Source organism: Phascolarctos cinereus, unplaced genomic scaffold (assembly GCF_003287225.1).
Source record: "Phascolarctos cinereus isolate Bilbo 61053 unplaced genomic scaffold, phaCin_HiC Scaffold_3;HRSCAF=262, whole genome shotgun sequence".
NCBI classification, from domain to species: domain Eukaryota; kingdom Metazoa; phylum Chordata; class Mammalia; order Diprotodontia; family Phascolarctidae; genus Phascolarctos; species Phascolarctos cinereus.
Window position 1 is genome coordinate 167,772,878 of NW_027555736.1, and position 19,551 is coordinate 167,792,428.

Sequence of the window (19,551 nt, forward strand, 5' to 3'; positions counted from 1 at the left end):
CCAAAACCTGCCTTTCCTTCCAATATCTCTATTTCTGCTGATGATACCGCTGTTCTCTCAGTCACTCAGGGTTGGCACTTCAGAGATGTCTCTAATTTTTCCCTCTTCCTATCCCCCACATCTAATCAGTTGCCAAATCTTGTTGATTTTCTCTCAGCAGTATTTCTCACAGGTGCCTTAATTTTTACCATTGGGGGTGATATTGACACCCCCCCCCCCATACCAGCCCTCATCAATTTCCCAAATAAACAAAGCATAACGCCATAGATTTAGAGCTAGAAGGGACCCAAGGTAATCTAGTACAGGTCCTTCATTTTACAGATAAGGAAACTCAGGTCTCGATAGTCGAGATGACTTGTTCAAAGTCACATAGGTCGGTAGTAAGTAGGTGACAGAGTCGGGGTTCAAACCCTGGTCTCCTGACTCTAAATCCCATATTCTTTTCAGGGAATCCAGGTTGCTCCCTTCAGTGGCTCCCTGGTGACTATAGAACAAAGTCTAGATACTAGCCTGGCATTTACGGCCCTCTACAATTTGGCTCTAATTTATCTTTCTAACCTTATTTTTCAGTATTCACTTTTATGGGCTCTATCTTCTAGCCAGATTAGACCACTAGCTATTCTCTGATCTCAACTTACACTCTCTTGCCTTCATTATTTGTGTAGCTTAATCCCCAAGCTTGCTTCTTTGCCTTTTGAAACCATTCTCTTCCTTCAGTGGCCAGCTCACATGACATTTCCTCTATGAAGCCTTCCATAATTCCTCCATCCTCAAATTTTCTTAAAGCACTTAGAATTTCTCCTTTGTCCTTATTACATTCTACCCTGTATCACATATATACATACATATATACATATATCATACACACACACACACATACACACACACACACATACACACACACACACAAACACACACACATATGTATTATATCTCCCAAATCATAGTATAAGCTCCGAGGGCAGGGACTGCCCTGTATTTTTTTCATCACAGTGTATAGGTAGAAGGAAGGGAAGGTTGCATCTCTATGGCACTTTATAAAGATCTGTGGTATTGAACTGATGACTACAGATAATGGGAGGAGAGGGACCTGAGCCTAAAATGTGATAATTATATTTCGTAAAAAAATAGAGCTTTATGACTAAATGATATAATAAAATTAAGAGGCTTATAAAAACTTTTATTCACGAATTACAGCTTGGTAAATTAAAAATTAATAAAGATTTAATCCTTTTGTACCTAGAAATCATATAACAGCTTATTCATCTCATGTAGTGTGGTGTAATAAGAACAGGAATAGACTGGGAATCCAGAAAACTGCATTTGAGTCTGGCCCCTACTACTAACTATTTGTCTGTGAACAGACAATAGTGATGTGTGATTGAGAACATGGACTAACACTGATACCCATTAATATCTCCCCCCACTCTCCATAGCATAGTGGAAACACAAGTGAAGGGGACCCCAGGGCAACCCTGCAGGTTCCTGTTGCCCATTGCCTTAGGGCCTCTACTGGTCTCTGCTCAACTCTCCCCTAAATGACTAGCTAATCTCTCAATTTCAAAGAACACATTTTCTGTGCCTACTCAATGTACACTACAAAGTAACAATCAGTCTCTGTATCTGCCAAGCTGCTCATCATACACCAGTGGTCTTTCTCTTCCCTTCCAGTACTAAATATTCCAGTGGAAATGCTGATGCAATCCACTATGTCAGCTGATCTTTTATTGGAGAGAGTGGTGGAGGTTACCCTTCCTTCATATTGGAAATAGCAGCACCTGTGCTCACCTTCTGGCTTTACAGCATCCCAATTTCTCCTCTAGCAAAACAAATCTGAAGTACCTGCTCTCTTTGAAAATTGGGGAAATGAAGAGAGCTCCATTGCTTTAGATACTTTATCCTTGAGGGGCAGCATGATGTTAATGGAAGAGCCCTGGATTTAGAATCAGAAAACCTAGATTTAAGTCCCAGCTCTAGTATTGAATATACTATGCAACCAGGGGGTTGAACCACATGGCTCCTAAGGTCCCTTTCAGTTCTACCTCTATGATTCTATGACCTGTCATGATTAGATTGGGCTAGGTGACTTCAAAAGCCCTTTCCAGATCGGCATCTATGATCCTGTTGTTTTTGTCCTTTGCTTTTGAAGAGGACCTATACTCTTTACTTTGAAAGGATGGAGTGGAAAGATTAGGTGGCCTAGGCACAGAGGAGACAAAGGAAACACATATGGCTCCGCACCCCCCTTTCAAATATCTCCCTTACACTATCCCACTAGTTAGAGATTCATTTGGGTTAATTGGATTCTAATTTTTAAAATTCCAGTACCCTTAAGTATCATAAATTTCAAGCTAGGAGAGACATAAGAGGCGTTGGGTCCAATATCCTCATTTTACAGATGAGGAAACAGATGAGAAGAGAAGTTGGATGACTTGCCCTTTCCCTTCTCCCTACTCTAGTCATCCAATGTATTTAAGCAATCTTCTGCATATTCTAAGCCTCCACCATATTACTCCACTCAGGACTTCCCTAACCTTGTTTTCTAAATATTTCATCTCTTTCTTCCCCTCTAGCATCCTTTAAAACCAAACCTATACAGACTTGCTTTCTTACTATCTTAGGTGTTAGGCCAGTAGGTCAGACAGTAAGTCAACAAGCATTTGTTAAATACCTACTATATACTAGCCACTGTAGTAAGTATTTAGGTTACAAAGAAAGGGGGGGGGGAAGTCCCTACTCTCAAAGAGCTCATAGTCTAACAGGGGAGACAAAATGCAAACAACAATTTACAAACTAGCTATAAATTGGTTAAATTAGACATAATCAGCAAAGGAAAGACTCAAGCATTAAGAGGGATCAGGAAAGGCTGCTTGATTAGTGGATTAAGTATACTACATTGAGAATAACTAATATATTTATATTTGACACAGACAGTGACATTTTGAAATAAGAATCCAGTTAACTCAAATTAGTAGGATGGCATAAGAGGAATTTGGCAGCTAGGTGGTACAGTGTATAGAGCACTGGGCATGGAATCAGAAAGATTCATCTTCATGAGTTCAAATCTGACCTCATACTTACTAGCTATGTGACCCTGGGCAAGTCACTGACCCTTGTTTGCCTCAGCTTCCTCATCTGTAAAATAAGCTGGAGAAAGAAATGGCAAACTACTCCAGGATTTTTGCCAAGAGCACCCCAAATGAGGTCAGGACTGAACAATAGCAATAAGAGGGATATGTAGGGGAGGGGGGCAGCCATTATCACAAGAAGCATCATCAAATAGTGGATTGAGTGCCCAACTTGAGCAAACCCATTCAACTTGGAAATCAAAATCATTGAACTAGGTACTTCTCATGAATAAATTGTGTAACTTTATTATGTCAAAGAGTTGCTAGGGACTACAAAAGTAACAAATTCATACAAGGAAGAGCTTTATGCCCCAAGGAATACCTAATAATTAATGGAAGCCAATTAACTGCCATATCAGAGACACAACTAGGTATGCCAGCTCTTCCCCTATGTCCATGACTTCTTGTCCTCTACTTTCCTTACTCTTTTCTCTTCCTTTATTCTTCTGTTATAAGAACTTCCTACCTTTTGTATTGTCTAGGACCATAGTATAGTTCTCTGTACTGTCCAGTGACTTTTTCTAGCATCACTTCTGCTTCCATACATGGTATACTGATTCATGTCCTACTTGGTATGTCCCCTTATCTATTCCATAGAGTGAGAACACTGTCCATGTGAGGCATCCTGGGGCAAAACAGTACCCTGAGCTTAGAATAAGAAGATATACATTAAAATCCTAGCTTTGCCACCTGTTACTTTGTGATCCTGGGGAAGTCATATAAACTCACTAGGCCTCAGTTTCCTCACCTCTGCAATGTCTGCCCTGTCTATCTTATGAGTAGACTAGGTCCAGAGAATGCAAAGGAAAAAAAAAATGACTCTGTCCCCTTGAATATCTTCCCTACACTATTCCACCAATTAAAGATTTATTTGAATTAATTGAGTGCTTATTTTAAAATTCCAGTACTCCCAAGAGGGATAAACCTATTAGTCATCCATAATTTAGTGCGCATTGTTTTAATAAAATAATTGGGATGAGTGCTCTTAATAACTTAACGGAGACAGTAAGAATGGTTGTTTGTATTGGGCTGCCGGGGAGAAAAGAGGCAGGAAAGGTAAGGTTTTAGAAAATAAGGCTACTTTAGGAGGGGACAGGCCTAGGTAGAGTCCTACAATTAGGGCTTTGGAAGCCAGAGAACTACATGAGGTAATGGGGCTGAGGCAGGGGGAAGAAGGAAGAAAAGATATACAGAAAAGAACATCAGTGTCAATGACTTTGCTTACTTCACAAATTTTGCCTTGGATTTTGTTGGCTACAATCTCCTGTGCTATTTCCTATTGTTGGAAGTGTTACCATAGAAAGAACTGGAGTCAGAGGCTCTGATTGGAATCCCAGGGCTCCAATCTATGGCCTTGGTAAGGCATTTGACCTTAGAGCCTCCATCTTCTCATTGTAAAATAAGGAGAAATTAGATGGTTCCTAACCTCCCATTCAGCTTGAAATCTTACCATTATCAATAAAGTGATTTAATCCATATAACATTACTTTGCAAAATGTAAAATGCTATGAAATCGTGAAGATGATTATTTCTAAGGTGATAAATCATCTTCTCTACATCAAATTTTTGAAAAAAGAAAAAAAAAAGAAAAGAAGGCCAAAGGAGAATTGCTTTAGCCAATTCTATAAAGTAAGCCAGGGACAGAGCCAAGATTGCAACTCTGAACTCCATCCATCATTTGGAGATAAACAACAGGGGGATTGGGCCTAATCAGCTAAATCATGAAAATATACCATAGTTCTTAGTTGTGTCCAGTTAGAGAAGGGGATTGAATCTGAAAGTATAATAAATTTGGCCCTGTATTCCATTAGGATATATTAGCATCAGCAATCAGACCTTTAAAAGGGAAGTTAAATGGAAAAATAGAAGTGATTCCCAAGTGTTTTCATTACAGTCCATTTTCCTGCTGAACCTTGTTGCTCTCTCCCTGGAGACTCTCCTTTAGGAGACCAAATGAAAAATGTGTCTATAAAAGAAATATTGATTACTTTAACAATCTCATTAAATTTGATTAACCTTTGAAGGAGCATTAGGTATATCTTTAGAATGCATAAGGTAGAATAATACTTTTATGCTTAATGAAGGGCACCTTGTAAATACTTCAAAAATATAGAACTCTGTAAATTATGAGGCAAAATACTGTGCTTCAGAGTTTCAACATATGATATATACCCAATCCCCACTGTATCTTGCATCTTATCCTTTTTGATATACCTGACGTGATGCAGCTATGACATAGAAAGTTTTGTTTAATATTCGGAATAAAATTGATAGATTCAATTAGCTTCAAAGGTCTGGAGTCCAGCATATGAGGATGGATAGAGGTTTTCTGGGGGGAAAGTACCAGAATTCCCTTTTATTTTTTCCCATGATCTTTCCAGGTGCTATTTATTCTGTCTCAACTCTAATGATTACCCCAATCCAAGAATCCCACCTTCCCCTCCTTATGTAAAACATTTTAGCAAGTCTATACAAACCCCACAGCCAACTCCTTTTGTTTTTGCTTTTGGCCATTCACATTTTAAGCCCCAATCATCTTTCATCTCCAAATTGCAGCAGTTAGCAAGTTCACTAAGTTTGGATATATTGCAAGTGAAACGTGGATAACCTTTGAATCCCAGGTTTTGTCTGCCTTATGAATAGCGGAATTAAACATTACCTGATATTTTTTCCTCACTAACTCTGCTGGCGCTAGGTTACCTTTGCCTTCTCTTTTAGGGTTGCCCTGTAGGTTTCATTTTTCTCGGCTCAATCATGTCTGGTCTTGGCTCCTGGCCCTGATTTCCTTCCATGTTATTTTCTTTACTGGCATGATTCCACACTCCTTCTGTTCATCTCTACAGACAACAGAGAGCTTTAATAGAGTCGACTTTGTCTCTCTATGACTTGTTTTCAGCTTTGTTCCAGCTATTCTTTTTCTCTGTGCAACTGTCCCATGAAAGAGAAGAGGAAAAAGATATAAAATAAAAAGAAAAGAAGAGAAGAAAGAGGGGGAAGGAAGAAGAAAAGAGAAAGAATAAAAAAAGAGGAAAATGGAGGAAAAAAGGAGAAAGGTGAATAGAAAGAAGAAAAGGAAGAGGAGGAAAACAGAAAGTAAGAAGGAAGAGGAGAGAGGAGGAGGAAGAAGAAGGAGGAAGGGAGGAAAGGAAAAGAGAGAAGGAAGAAGAAAAAGAAGAGGGGGATAGGAAGATGGGACGAGGAAGGAGAAACAGGTGAAGAGGAGAAAAGGAGGAGAGGAAGAAGAAAAAGGAGTATATAAGATAAGGATAGGGAGGAGGTAAAAGAAAAAAGGAGAAGAAAATAGAAAATGGAGGCAATGGAGTATTCACCTTTTATTTTTCTTGTCAATTCATTCAAAAGCACTAGCCTGCCATATCTATGCACTCTGGCAGATAAAAAGCCATAGTGATAGAGACTTTAGAGATAAGAGTTTCAGCATAAACAGTAATGGGCCTCAGAGGAGAAATGACTAAAATTTCCTACTGAATCGGGCACTGTATTCTCCCCACTAGCCAAGTTAGGTATGTGAGGTACTTAGTGAGTCAGTAAGTGAGGTACTTAGGAAAAAAAAATGCTAACTAACTCTCAGTCCAAGATCGGCACTTAGGGAGGCCCATTGGCTTTTCAAGCATCAGGGTACCATTCATTGTCCTCCCTGCCATAATGTAGTAAGCTCTAAACTTACTTCCAGGGCAGGCTTAGTCACTGGGGATAACAGAACCTATAAGTAGTTACTGGATTAGTTCAGATTTTTATACATTTATAATTCATAATAAGGAAAAGGATAGGCTTTCCCAGGATAGCTTGCTCATAGCAAGAATGCTTTTCCATTTGTGAACAATTCTTTTCCTGCTACACTGGTTCTATGGACAGATTTAAGTTGTGCAGATTCCAATTTAGCATAGTCTTTATAATGAAAGTGGTGAGGAATCAGAATCTTCATTCCTAATGTCATCGACCTTTTCAAAATTCAGTATTTTCACTGACTACCCATTGTATTTTCTCCCTCAGAAAGGGCTATCATTGATGGTAGAAAACTACTGCAAGAAGCCAATTTGATTCAATTCAAACTAATTTAACCGACTAAGCATTTATTAAGCACCTATTATATACAAACATGGTTCTAAGCAATGAGGATGCAAAAACAGGAATCCTAAAGCCAAAATTGGGCTTTTCCCCACAGGCGATCAAACTACCACCAATACATCTAACAACTCACTCTATTCAGCATGAAATACAAATTTGAATGTTTATAATCAGAACAATGAGATCATATCCCATGCGTAGAAGGGCCCAGCAATTAGTATATAAATATATTCGATCATTTCATTTTAGAGGGAAAAGAGAACTATAAATAACCAATCCAGGCATTCTGAATTATGTTGGAAGAGGATATCTGAAAATCCTTCAGTAACTGTAAAGAAAGTTAGTCACTATTTGCTAGTCACATAGATAGGGGGAAAATCCCTTAAAATATACATTGAAATATTAGGATAGTGATGCATAAAGATAAAGTGAAAACTTTGGAAGGCTGGTTCTTAGCCACCAAGAGCTGACAGGTTTGCTATTTGTGACTTTAATGCCTCTTGAGATTTCTTTGAGAGCATTTAAAAGTCCTTTTGTGACTCTTCATCAACTGTTTTCTAGACAGCAGAGATCTCTATAATATACATTTTCACTTTCTGCATGGCTGAAGGACTCCATGTGCCATATACAATTTTAAGGTAGTGTGTGAGATTACATCACTAGAATGTAGGAAACTACAGCCATTTAAACCAAATCATTGTTGGTTAGAGTAATTTTTACTTTTTGCTGTTTGACAGCCATTTGTGATTTGAATTAAGCACGATGCTAGGATCACTGTCGGTGTCTCCTATAATAACTGGTAAAGCATATAGCCAGAGGTAAGTATATGGACCTGAACCCATGGGCATAGCTTCTTAGTGTTTTCTTCACTCAGCAACATCATTTACGTCTTGGAATGGAACCAACTGAAGAGTCCTTGCTATGTAATGTTAGAGTGGGAAGAAAACTTATATAGTATCTATTTTGCCTAACCCCCTCATTTCTACAAATGGGGAACCTAAGGTCCTGAGAGATTCATTTACTTGCCCACGATCACATAGCTAGTAACCTTGGTGTTCTGAATTTCCACTGTGCCAATCTTTATTAGAGAAAATGAAATATTATCCCAATAGAATTTCTTGGCCCTCAGTATAGCTAGATTGTCTTCATTATCAGCACTGATCTTACATCAGAGAAGACAGCCAGATTGGAGTCAGAGCATTTCCATTAAATTACAGGTCCATTCTAATTTAAGAATGGCCAAAGGCTAATGTGAAGTTCTGGTCTTGTTTGCAACTTTAATTGTCTTCTTTTTATCTTGTCTTTCAAAGAGCCCTGAACTCTTCCTATGATTTCAGGGGGATAGGGAAGGCCTCTCCTTGGTCCCCCCAAATATCTCCTTCACCTGCTGGCTGATGCTTGAAACTTCCTCAGAAAGGATAAATCTTATTTTCTACAATTAAAGGTAAAACATAAAATGCAAATACCCTTTCCAGAAGTCACTCTTGGCCTTAGGTCACACTAATGTATAAGGTATCAATATAATATTTCCTGGAAAGTCTGGAGAATGATGAGAATATACTTGATGGGAATGGAGAAAAGCTTCAGTAGAGAAAAGAAGGGTTTGTGGGTGAATGCAAGGGGGAATCTTGCCTTGCCTTGAGAAACATGCTCAGAGGTATTTTACCTCATTGAAGTTTTGCAAGTAAAGACAGGTTATATAGCTAGAGCATTTACTGTGTGGCAGATTCTGTGCTGAGTGCCTAGGACAGATATTCAAGCAAATAGGACAATCCTGTTCTCAAAGACCTTACATTCTAACCAGGTGAAGGTAAGACATAAAGGAGAGCTGGAGGGAAGAGTACGTAGAAGACAAGGTTCAGAGATGGCTAGGGAGTGATGGGGATGACCACTTGTCCAGAATAGAGCAGAGATGATTCTTCTTTCAGTATGAACTGGACTAGAAGGCCTCTGACGTCCCATCTAGCTTGAGAATTCTGGGCTTCTATGAAAATAGGCCCTTTTCCCCTAATGGGTTTTTAGCTTATTGAGCTGATGTTTCTCTCCCAGGGAGTTAAGTGAGTCTTCTGGGTACAGCTAAACTGCCATATAAACCCAGAAATAGGTAACTGACTGAGATTCATTTTACAGTAAAATATTTTGTCTGGACTATTGCCTTCATATGATGTTTCCATTCTAAAACAGAGCCTCTACAACTGATGTCAATGATGCTTTTCCTTGCCATCAGAAAGACAGAGTGATGAGAGTTGTTTTGGTTTGCCACTGAAATGCCTCATAATGGGTTTCTCTGGCAGAAGTATGTTTATGGGAGGCCCATATTTTATTCTTTCTCATGCAGCATGCTGCAAATGGGCCATTGTTCACCAGCTCAGTCAACTGAGCTTTTCCTTCGTTCTTGTTACAGTGTGCCAAATATGAAGGATAGAAACCTCTTACAGGGAATTGAGCTTCAGCACAGGTCTAGTGAACCTGATTGTCGTGCTTGATTTTTATACTAACAGCTCAATTCCTGTTTTGCAGCCAATCCCTTTTGATTCGAAGTCCAAGTGTGTTTTGTTCCAAGCCCTGCTTTAAGGTTAGAGTTGGGAGTGGGTTTCTTTCCATGATTTCCCTGTTCAGAGTACCTTTGTAATTGATAGGGAGGAAGTTAAAACCCTCAAGGACTTCAAAAGAGTCTTACTTGGCAAAATAGGAAGACAGTGAAATGGATGACAGTCAAGAAAACATCAAAAGCTTCGGATATTTCAATTCCTTGCTTAATGTTCATTGCAACTTGTGTCTCTACTTGTGATACTCCCAAGTAAAGTTAGATTGTTGCTACGGACAGTAACTACATTTACTTAGGCTTCATAAATCATCTACCAAACTATATTACTTGTGTATTAAGTATAAACTGTTGAAAATCTAAGAACCCAAACATAAGAGAATGTTCCCTAAAAGATACTTTAAACTCCAAAACAACCAAGCTAATTATTTTTAAAAAATGTTTCAAAGAAATACAGAGGTGTTTCTTCTGAAACAGATCAACACAAGCATTAAGCAATTATTTGTAATTGAAAAAATTTTGATGTACTGAGCTTAAAGATTTGATAGTAAAACAATCGCATAGATCAAAATGTAGTCAGGACTGTGCAATATTTGTAAATATTGTATGTGTTGTGACTAAAACCAAATACTCAATGCAGGGAAAATAGCTAGTACATTTATTAATTAAAATAAAGTCCTGTTTATATTTCCACTGAAGAAGATACTCATTTGTTTGTTTGAACTAAGACATTCTGCCTTTGCTGAAGCCATTGGTGTCTGCATTGAAACTATGGATAAATTTTACATTTAAATGGCACTTCATAATTTCCAGACATTTTTCACTTATTAACTCATTTAAAAGGCTGTGACATAGTACCATGAGCAGTTGGTCAACAAACATTTCTATTTTTATTTTTTATTGTATTATTATTATTATTATTATTATTATTATTATTATTTGCAAGGCAATTGGGGTTAAGTGACTTGCCCAGGGTCACACAGCCAGTAAGTGTCAAGTATCTGGTCTGAGACCGGATTTGAACTCAGGTCTTTCTGACTGCAGGGCTGGTGCTTTATCCACTGTGCCAACTAGCTGCCCCAACAAACATTTCTTAAGAGCCTACTTTGTGCCAGGTACAGTGCTACGTACTAAAGATACAAAGAAAAGCAAAAACTCAAACAAAACAAAACAAAACAAAACAAACATACAAACAGAAAAACAACAAACCAGTTCCTTCTTTCTAAGAGCTCACAGTCCAATGGGGGAGGGGGGAGACATGCAGACAACTATGTACAGATAAGCTATATACAGGAAAAACAGTAGATAATCAAAAGGGGGAAGGTACTAGAATTTAGTCAGGAAAGGCTTCTTGTAGAAGGTAAGGCTTTAGCCGGTATGAGTAGGAAGCCCAGAAAACCAGGAGATGGATATGAAGAAGAGCATTTCAGGTATGGGGGCAGTCAGTGAAAATACTCAGAGCTGAGACATCTCTAGAGATCTTATGAAAAGAACAAGAAGGCCTGTATCACTGGATCACAGGGATATAAAGTATAGGGAATAAAGTATAAGAAGACCGGAGAGGTAGAAAGGGGGTAAGTTATGAATTTAAGGATTGCAGTTGTCTTGGAGTTGTGAAAACCTGAGTTCAAGCCCTACTTCTCATACAAATTAGCTGTGTGAATCTTGGGCAAGTCATTTAACTTTTCAGTGTCTTAGTCAATTCACTAACACTTTTAAGCAAGCTGCAGAGAAGATGTCTATCTTCATTGGTAGAGAGAATTTCCACTTTGGAAATTCCCTACACTGATGCACTGATGAATTTAGAGGTTCACCTCCTTTCTCCTTCCTGACCCCCACCTTCCCCAACAACATCAACAAAAACTACAAAAACTCACCTCACAAAACAATCATAAAAGGTAGGTGGAGTAGGCATTAATATATATATATATATATATATATATATATACATACATATATATACATGCATATATATACATATATATACATATATATAACATAAAAAATAGCAGGATTTGTATACTATGTAGATAGATATGCATAGATATATCTGTCTATAGATATGTAACTATGTATAGCTATGTAGTATAGACAGATAGAGATATGGATATACATTGTTTTCTATGCTATGTGTGTATGTATATAGATATAGATATAGACAGATAGATAGATAGATAGATAGACATCCATAGATAGATATAGATATATATAGACATGCATAGCTATCTATGTTATCTATCAATATCTGTACATTTATAGATATAGAGATACATATATAGATATAGATACATATGCATATCTATCTATATACACAGTATACATATACTGCTATTATATATAAAGTAGAAGTGATAATACCTACCCTACCTACTTTTTATGATGTATATGTGTGTGTGTGTGTGTGTGTGTGTGTGTGTGTGTATGTGTGTAGATATACATACACATACACATGTACATCTTGTTCAGTGTTTCAACCATGTCTGACTTTCCATGATCCCATTTTGGGTTTTCTTGACAGAGATACTGGAGTGGTTTGCTATTTCCTTCTCTAGCTCATTTTACAGATGAGGAAACTAAGGCAAACAGGGTTAAGTGACTTGCCCAGGGCTGCACATCTCGTAAGTATCTAAAGCCAGATTTAAACTCAGCAAGATGAGTCTTCCTGACTCCAGGCCTGGCACTCTATCTGTTGTGCCACCTAGCTGCCCAACATGTATGTATATGTGTATATACACATACACACACAGTGTACAAATGCTGCTGCTGGTGTGTGTATATATACATACATACATATGTGTATATATATATATGCACATGCACAAAGAACTTTACAATTATATACTGCTTTACAGTGTACAAATTGCTTTGCTCACAATTCTATGAAGTAAGTGATGAAGTTATTATTATACCCATTTCATAGATGAAGCTCAGAGTTGATAAGGGACTTGAGTATAGTTAAAACAACTGGAAAATGGTATTGTTGGGACTAGACCTCTTTTCCTATGCTGTGGTTTGTTTGTGATTTTTAGCTAGACATGGTACTTCATGGTAAGAGCTCAAATATATATAATATTTAGAACACCAATCTTAGAGTCAGGAAGAGCTGGGTTCAAGACCTGCCTCTGACACTTTGTAGCTGTGTGACCCAGAGCAAGTCACTTCATCTCACTTGGCCTCAGATTTCTCATCTGTAAAATGAGGGCATTTGACTTGATGGCCTCTGCGACCTCTTCCGATTCTAAATCTATGATCCTACGATCTCTTTTTTTGTAAAGGGCACCATATAATAAGCATAGCAATACTTTCATATGTCAAGAGATCGATCTGTAATTTCACCCACCAATGCAGATCGCAACTTCCCTATAGCTTGGGAAATGGTTTTTGTGAGTTGCTCTGTCCCATCAACTTTATCACCTTGGGGCCAACTTTCTCCTTCTGAGCTGTACTACGCTTGATTAGCTCTTCTGGTCCTTAGATGACAGACACATAGTCCGTGGCTGGTCCCCCTCAAAGCCTTTCCAGTTTGGAAGAAACGACCCGAGCTTGTGTTTCATTGGCATCACTTTGAAAACCCAGACTCAGCTCCACACCATGGTGATATGGAAGGAGGACTTCAGTGGAGGAAACATGATAGAGATTCAGCATAATGTTCGTGTTATTATTTTGGAACTGGCAGAACCCACATAAAAACATGCAATCATAATTCAATCTATATGGGATCTCTGATTTCCTCTGGCAAGGCAATCTGCATGTTTCCTTGATATGGGGGCCCATAAAATCCGTGCAGCACACGGTCGGACAATGTGAGTGGGAACATTGACTGCAGCTGTTATTTTCAAGTCTGATGCTATTTGTGCACCAGACTCCCATACAAGGGTCTTCTTTTTAATAGTTTGGCTCCAAATGGGCAATCTCCCCCTCTGACTACAGCACAACAGGAAACTCCTAGTTTCCCAGTGGCCTTTAGCACTGCAATATCATTTGACACAGAGTATTCTAAGGTCCAGAGAGCCTCTCTTCTGTCCATCATCATTCTTTCAGTTGCCCTGCTTCAGCTGTGTATAAAGCAGCTGTTTGGCTCCCAAGCAGCCTTTACTTAGTTCCAGTTCCATGGAAAGGTCTTGCAACAAACACTACTTCGATGCTGATTGAATTGCAGCATCTAGGTCCCTCAGGATGGTGAGCTTTTCTTGCCATGTACTTAAGGTAGGGGCCGGTAGGTGATTCAGATGAACTATGCAAACAGCTGGGTAGGGTACATGGTGACTCATATGTTTGCAAGATTTCCAAAGGATTGGTTGGGTTTTTTGGCTTTGTTGCTATTTTTTTTTTGTCACGCAGGGCCTCAGCAGATAAACGTGCAGCCCAATTGAATGGATTCATTGACAGCTTTGCAAAAGCCTGTACTGGCTATTTCTGGACTTACGTTAGGTTCCCTTGGTATTCATAGTTACCTAGTCTTGATGCTTTTCATACTTAGTATAACAGTATAGGCATGTAAAATAGATGACTTGGTACTTGTTCCAGTAAATGCTAGCCTTAAAAAAATCAACTAGGTCCCTAACTGGTGATAGTTATTATTATTATTTGTTGTTGTTGTTTTTATTTCTTTCTTCCAAGGTATAGATCCCCTTTCCCAATATCAGCCATGGTTACATGCCCAGGGTAGACTTGAACACAATGAGAAGATTCAGTTGGCTAACTTCACCATGACCTATCTAATGTGGCAGAGATCCAGAATTATGGATCCCTTTTACAAGGCCATTGTCACTAGTCACAGTGAATCAGATTCTGATCATATAATTTAGTCACATCCAATTTGGCCATGGTGGTATAGACATGGCATTTGTGTCATCTAAGAACTTGCTGAGTCTAATTCTTTTACTGGGTAAAAGGGATATAAATTCAGTAGTTTCTGAGGGTGAAGGTTTCATAAATATTCACACATCACCACTCTGCTCCAACTTATGACATATTTGTCCTACACAATCTGATATGGCTAACCTTATACGCCTTTTACACAACATGAGAATTGGCCTCAATAAGCAAGTTACCACTCCATCATCCAGATTCAGGGCAGGCCCTGCAGAATATATAGTAGTGCATATTTATATAGCAATTGAAGGTTCACAAAGTGTTAGCTTGGCAACAACCTTAAGAGGGAGGTCATGCAAGTATGATGATGGTGGTAATGATGCTAATAATAATAATTACCATCAACATCATCATTACCATCATCATCATCATCATTATCATCATCATCATCATCATCATCATCATCCTGTTAAAGACTGGTATTCTCCTGAAGATACTCTTGGTGAGCTTTCAGAAGGTACACCCCCCCCCCATACGTTTACCCAATTGAAATGAGCAATCATTTTATCTACCTGAGCAATAGTCCTTAAGACATTAAACATAATAGAATAATTATAGGATTAAGTTGTACAGTGGGTAGACTTGGCTTGGAGTCAGGAAGACCTGAATTCCATTTTTGCTTCAGGCATTTCTATGTGACTGTGGTCAAGTCATGTATTCTCTCTCATCCTCAATTTCTTCTTCTATAAATTAAGGAAGAGGGCTGGACTCACTGGACTCTAAGGAGGCTTCCAGTTCTGAATCTATGTCTAATGACAATCACAAGACCATTTCTATCTGAACTACTATTGAGTAGGATGAATAGAATGAGCCAAAATTCAAGACAAGTATTTATTAAGTGCCTACTAGGTAGCTCAGTGGATGGAGTGCCAGATTCAGGAAGACTCATCTTCCTGAGTTCAAATCTGGCTTTAGACACTAGCTGTGTGACTCTGAGCAAGTCACTTAACCCTGTTTGCCTCAGTTTCCTCACTCATCAAATGAGCTGGAAAAGGAAATGGAAAACCATTCCAGTATCTTTGCCAAGAAAACCTCCAAAAGGGTTCACAAAGAGTTGGATACCACTGAAAACAACTAAACAACAAATATGTCCGGCACTGTGCCAGGCACTAAGGATACAACTAAAAGGGAAAATAATAAAAATAATCTAATGGTGGAGATTACATGCAAACAACTATGTATAAACAAAACATGTAAAGGATAAACTGGAGATAATCAACAGAGGGTAGGTGCTAGCATTAAGGAAACTGCAAAACAAAATGATGACTACAAGGTATTCAGAGAGCACTTCAGGTCTTACAAGCCCTTCCTTTTTCAAACAGCTTCCCTTTACCTCACCAGCTTCATTTCTAGATACTGTCACACCTTTCCCCTCCCCCCTCCTCATGCAATTCAATAGCTTTAGCCAAATCAATCTGCTTCTCATCCCCCACACATGCCTTGTTTAATGTTGCCTCACTATCTTTGTACATTGTGATAGTCACAAAAAATGATCCCCAATATGCTTCCCTTTCCTCTTGAAAAATAACCTCCACCAGGAAGCCTTCAATGATTAATTTCACCTGGATGTTCACTTTAACTCTTCTATCCTCACTCCCCGTCCAAACTTCCCCCGCTTATTCAATCAATTTGTATTATATTAATTTCTACCTTTTACTCCATAAAAGTATTCTTCACCTCTGGCATGGTCTTCTGTTCTTTTTGCATTTCTCCAGGACAAGTGTAATGTTCTATACGCAGTGGGAGCTCCGAAAGGTCTCAATAGCTTGCCTGACCAGAGGAGCATGGGCATTTCTTTTCAGGCAAGTGCCTGCATATTTACTGAAGGAGCTTAATGGACCTGAGAGCCAGCAGGGGCATGGGTTTCCGAGACAGGTGTCTGGAAAAGGAAATGCTTGCAAGTAGAATCAAGCCTCCATATCCTCCAGCTCTTGGAAGGGCTTGAGATAAGGCACAATGGGAAAATGTCCCATTGCAAATAATTGAAGCAGGTGTCTGAAAAAGCCTGAAGAGCTTAAAATGTTTCTCACTTTCTCCACTCTGCCCTAACTCTTTTCAAATCTACCAAAGGCACTTAACCTCCCCAAGCACTAAGTGCTAGCCTACTTTGATGCTACAAACAGAGACCACTCTGGAGTATAAGATGATAAAGTATAGGCTGAACTTATTTTTAAAACCAGGGGCTTGGAAGTATTATGTGATAGGAGTTTGCCTCAAGAAATGGTGCATTTGGCTTGAACTAGCCCCTCTTTCTGCTCATTCTGCCAAATGCAGAGTTATTAAGTAGGCATTTGATGCCCAGTCCAGATAAATTGGGGTGTGTATGTAATCCTGGGATATAATAGCCTTGAAGAGAAAAGCCAGGATCCCGCCCTGTACATGGAGGTAGGAGGAAAAGCAGAGGCTCTCAGCTTGCTTGCTGTAAGTTGGGGGTATTTGTGAAATGTGCAGCACAGGTTCCTAGGTTTGCCCTATGCAGATATGATCACAAAATGAGAAGGTATGGCCTAACCTCCAGAGAATCTGTCCTTCACCACTATAGCATGGCCAACCTCTGAGAAGGAGGTGGGGAGGTCATAAGAAAGGGACATGGCAGTAACATGGGGGAATGTGGGCCAGAGGACAGGAATATCACAGTGATGGAAACCTGGGTTGCATGGTCTGATGGCCTAGAGTCACTCTACCCACCCCCAGTTTTCTCTTCATTTTGTCCTCATCATATGTCTTTCCTCTAATAACCCAATTTGCTTTTTGTTGCAGGAAAGGTTTAGGAGTAATCTACTGTCGACCAAGTAATCAGCAGTACAGGCCACATTTTTCATCTACAAATAGGTTTTGTTTTCGAGGTTAATCTGTCAATCCACTGTTTAGAAATCAGAACACATTTCCTCCTAGACATGGTATTATAAAAGGTGGGTAGGGTTAGGTTCCCACGCTGGCTCATGGAAGCCTATCGAACTATTGTACCTACAATACATTTCTATTTCATTGACACCTAAACACTTTTTATAATACTGTTTTCATGAGAAAATCCATTCTTAGTTTACATTCAGGACACCAGACTCACATTTCCTTTGCCTCGGCAATGCTGGCTCTCTTAAGAGCAGCAGGGGGAGGCAAGGAGGTTGGTCAGTTACATGCTGGGTAACAGCCTGCTATACCTTTACATCTACATAAAATATGTCAAATTCATTAGCTGATTAGCAAACAAGATGCATATAATGAAGTGCTAAGTGTGTGAAATGTCCTATCAGAGTAGTAGGAATTTGAAGGAAAGGAAGAGCAATAAGGTAGACTATTTAGGAAAAGCTGTGGAAAATCCTTCCTACCCCTTTACCTTTCTTTCACAGAAAGTAGTGTTCCCTCCATTAAAAGTACTCTTTGCTTTCTTGTTTTTATTTCCCCAGTGTTTAGCATAATGCCTAGCACAAAATAAAGTCTTAAATGTTCCATTTTTCTCTGTATTTCTCTCCCTCTCTTCCCCATCTTTCTGTTTCCCTCCCTTGCTCTGCTTCTCTAGCCTGCTTCTTTCTTTTCTATCTCACTCTCTCCTAACTCTCTCTCTCTTTTACTCTCCTCTCCTCTAGCAGGGAACCCACTCCCTGACTAAGGTAGTCCATTTTACTTTTTAAATTTCTTTAATTTTTAGGAAGTCTTTCCTTATAGCAAGGCTCGATCTGATTCTCTACAACTTCTACCCTTTTCCCCATGGTTATTTATTTCTAGGACCAAGTAGAATGCATCTACCAGATGGCATCCCTTCAAGCACTTGGGAGTAGCTATCAGGTCTCCCCTCTGTCTTCCTTTCCCAAGTTAAGCACTGCCTTTTCCTTTCACAGACACTAACACGGTATGATCACCATGACCTGCACCATCCTCATCGTCCTGTACTGCCTTCTTCAACTTTTCCTTCCTTTCAATGTTTTGCCCCTCCCCGGCTCCTGACCATTCATCCTTAAAAACATAAAACAAATACAAATATTTTGCATGTGGCTTCCCTCCCTGCAAAGAATTTAAGAGATCTTTACTGGAGTTATAGACTAGCAATATAGCTGTTACCTTGTTATTCTTAGACTACTCCTTCTTTCAGGAAAGGTTGATAGTAGCCATATGATTCTAGGTAAGATCACCACCAGATATTCCTTCATGATATTTCCTATGTCTTATAGAGGACAGTTAACTTAACTATCTGGTATTTACACTTTATAAAAACTAGGTGTTTTTTTTTTTTACCTAACCTTATTCTCTTTTAAATCTATGACATAAATAAATATTAATAAAAGATAGTATGATTGCCTTAGTGACCATTAATAAATTTAAAGTGTGTTTATATTTGCAAATCTCATTTTTCACACAAGAGCCAAATTCAAATCAACACTTTTCTGGCTTCTACTTCCTCTCTTCTCACTGATTTTAAACCTCATGCAATCTGGATTCTAGTGGTATGGTAACCCCAGAAAGAACATATTCCTACTTGTATGATGTTTGGAGGGAAAATTTATTTTGTCATTTTGTTTGCTATCCTCTTTAATTAAATATATTTTACTTAGAAACAATGTATCCTCCAGTTTGTCAAAAGAAGGAAATATATGCGGCCAGTGAGGATTTTTGAGTGTATGGTGACTTACAAGTTACTTTGAATGTTGCTTAGTTTTCTAGGGGTCTACATGTGAAGCTACCAAAGGCAACTAAAATCCAAACTATAAAAATTGTTGCATGATATTACCATAATCTATAAATTATTAAATATTTCTGAGTGACCACTTTTGTTCTGAAAATGAAAGTTTATTAAAGAATACAAGTGCAAACTTCTTGATTAGATTATATATTTCTTGAAAGCAATGCTTCTATCTATTTCTTTATCTATGTATCCATCTATCTATCTAATCTTTGTGTCTATCTATGTGTCCCTGGTAC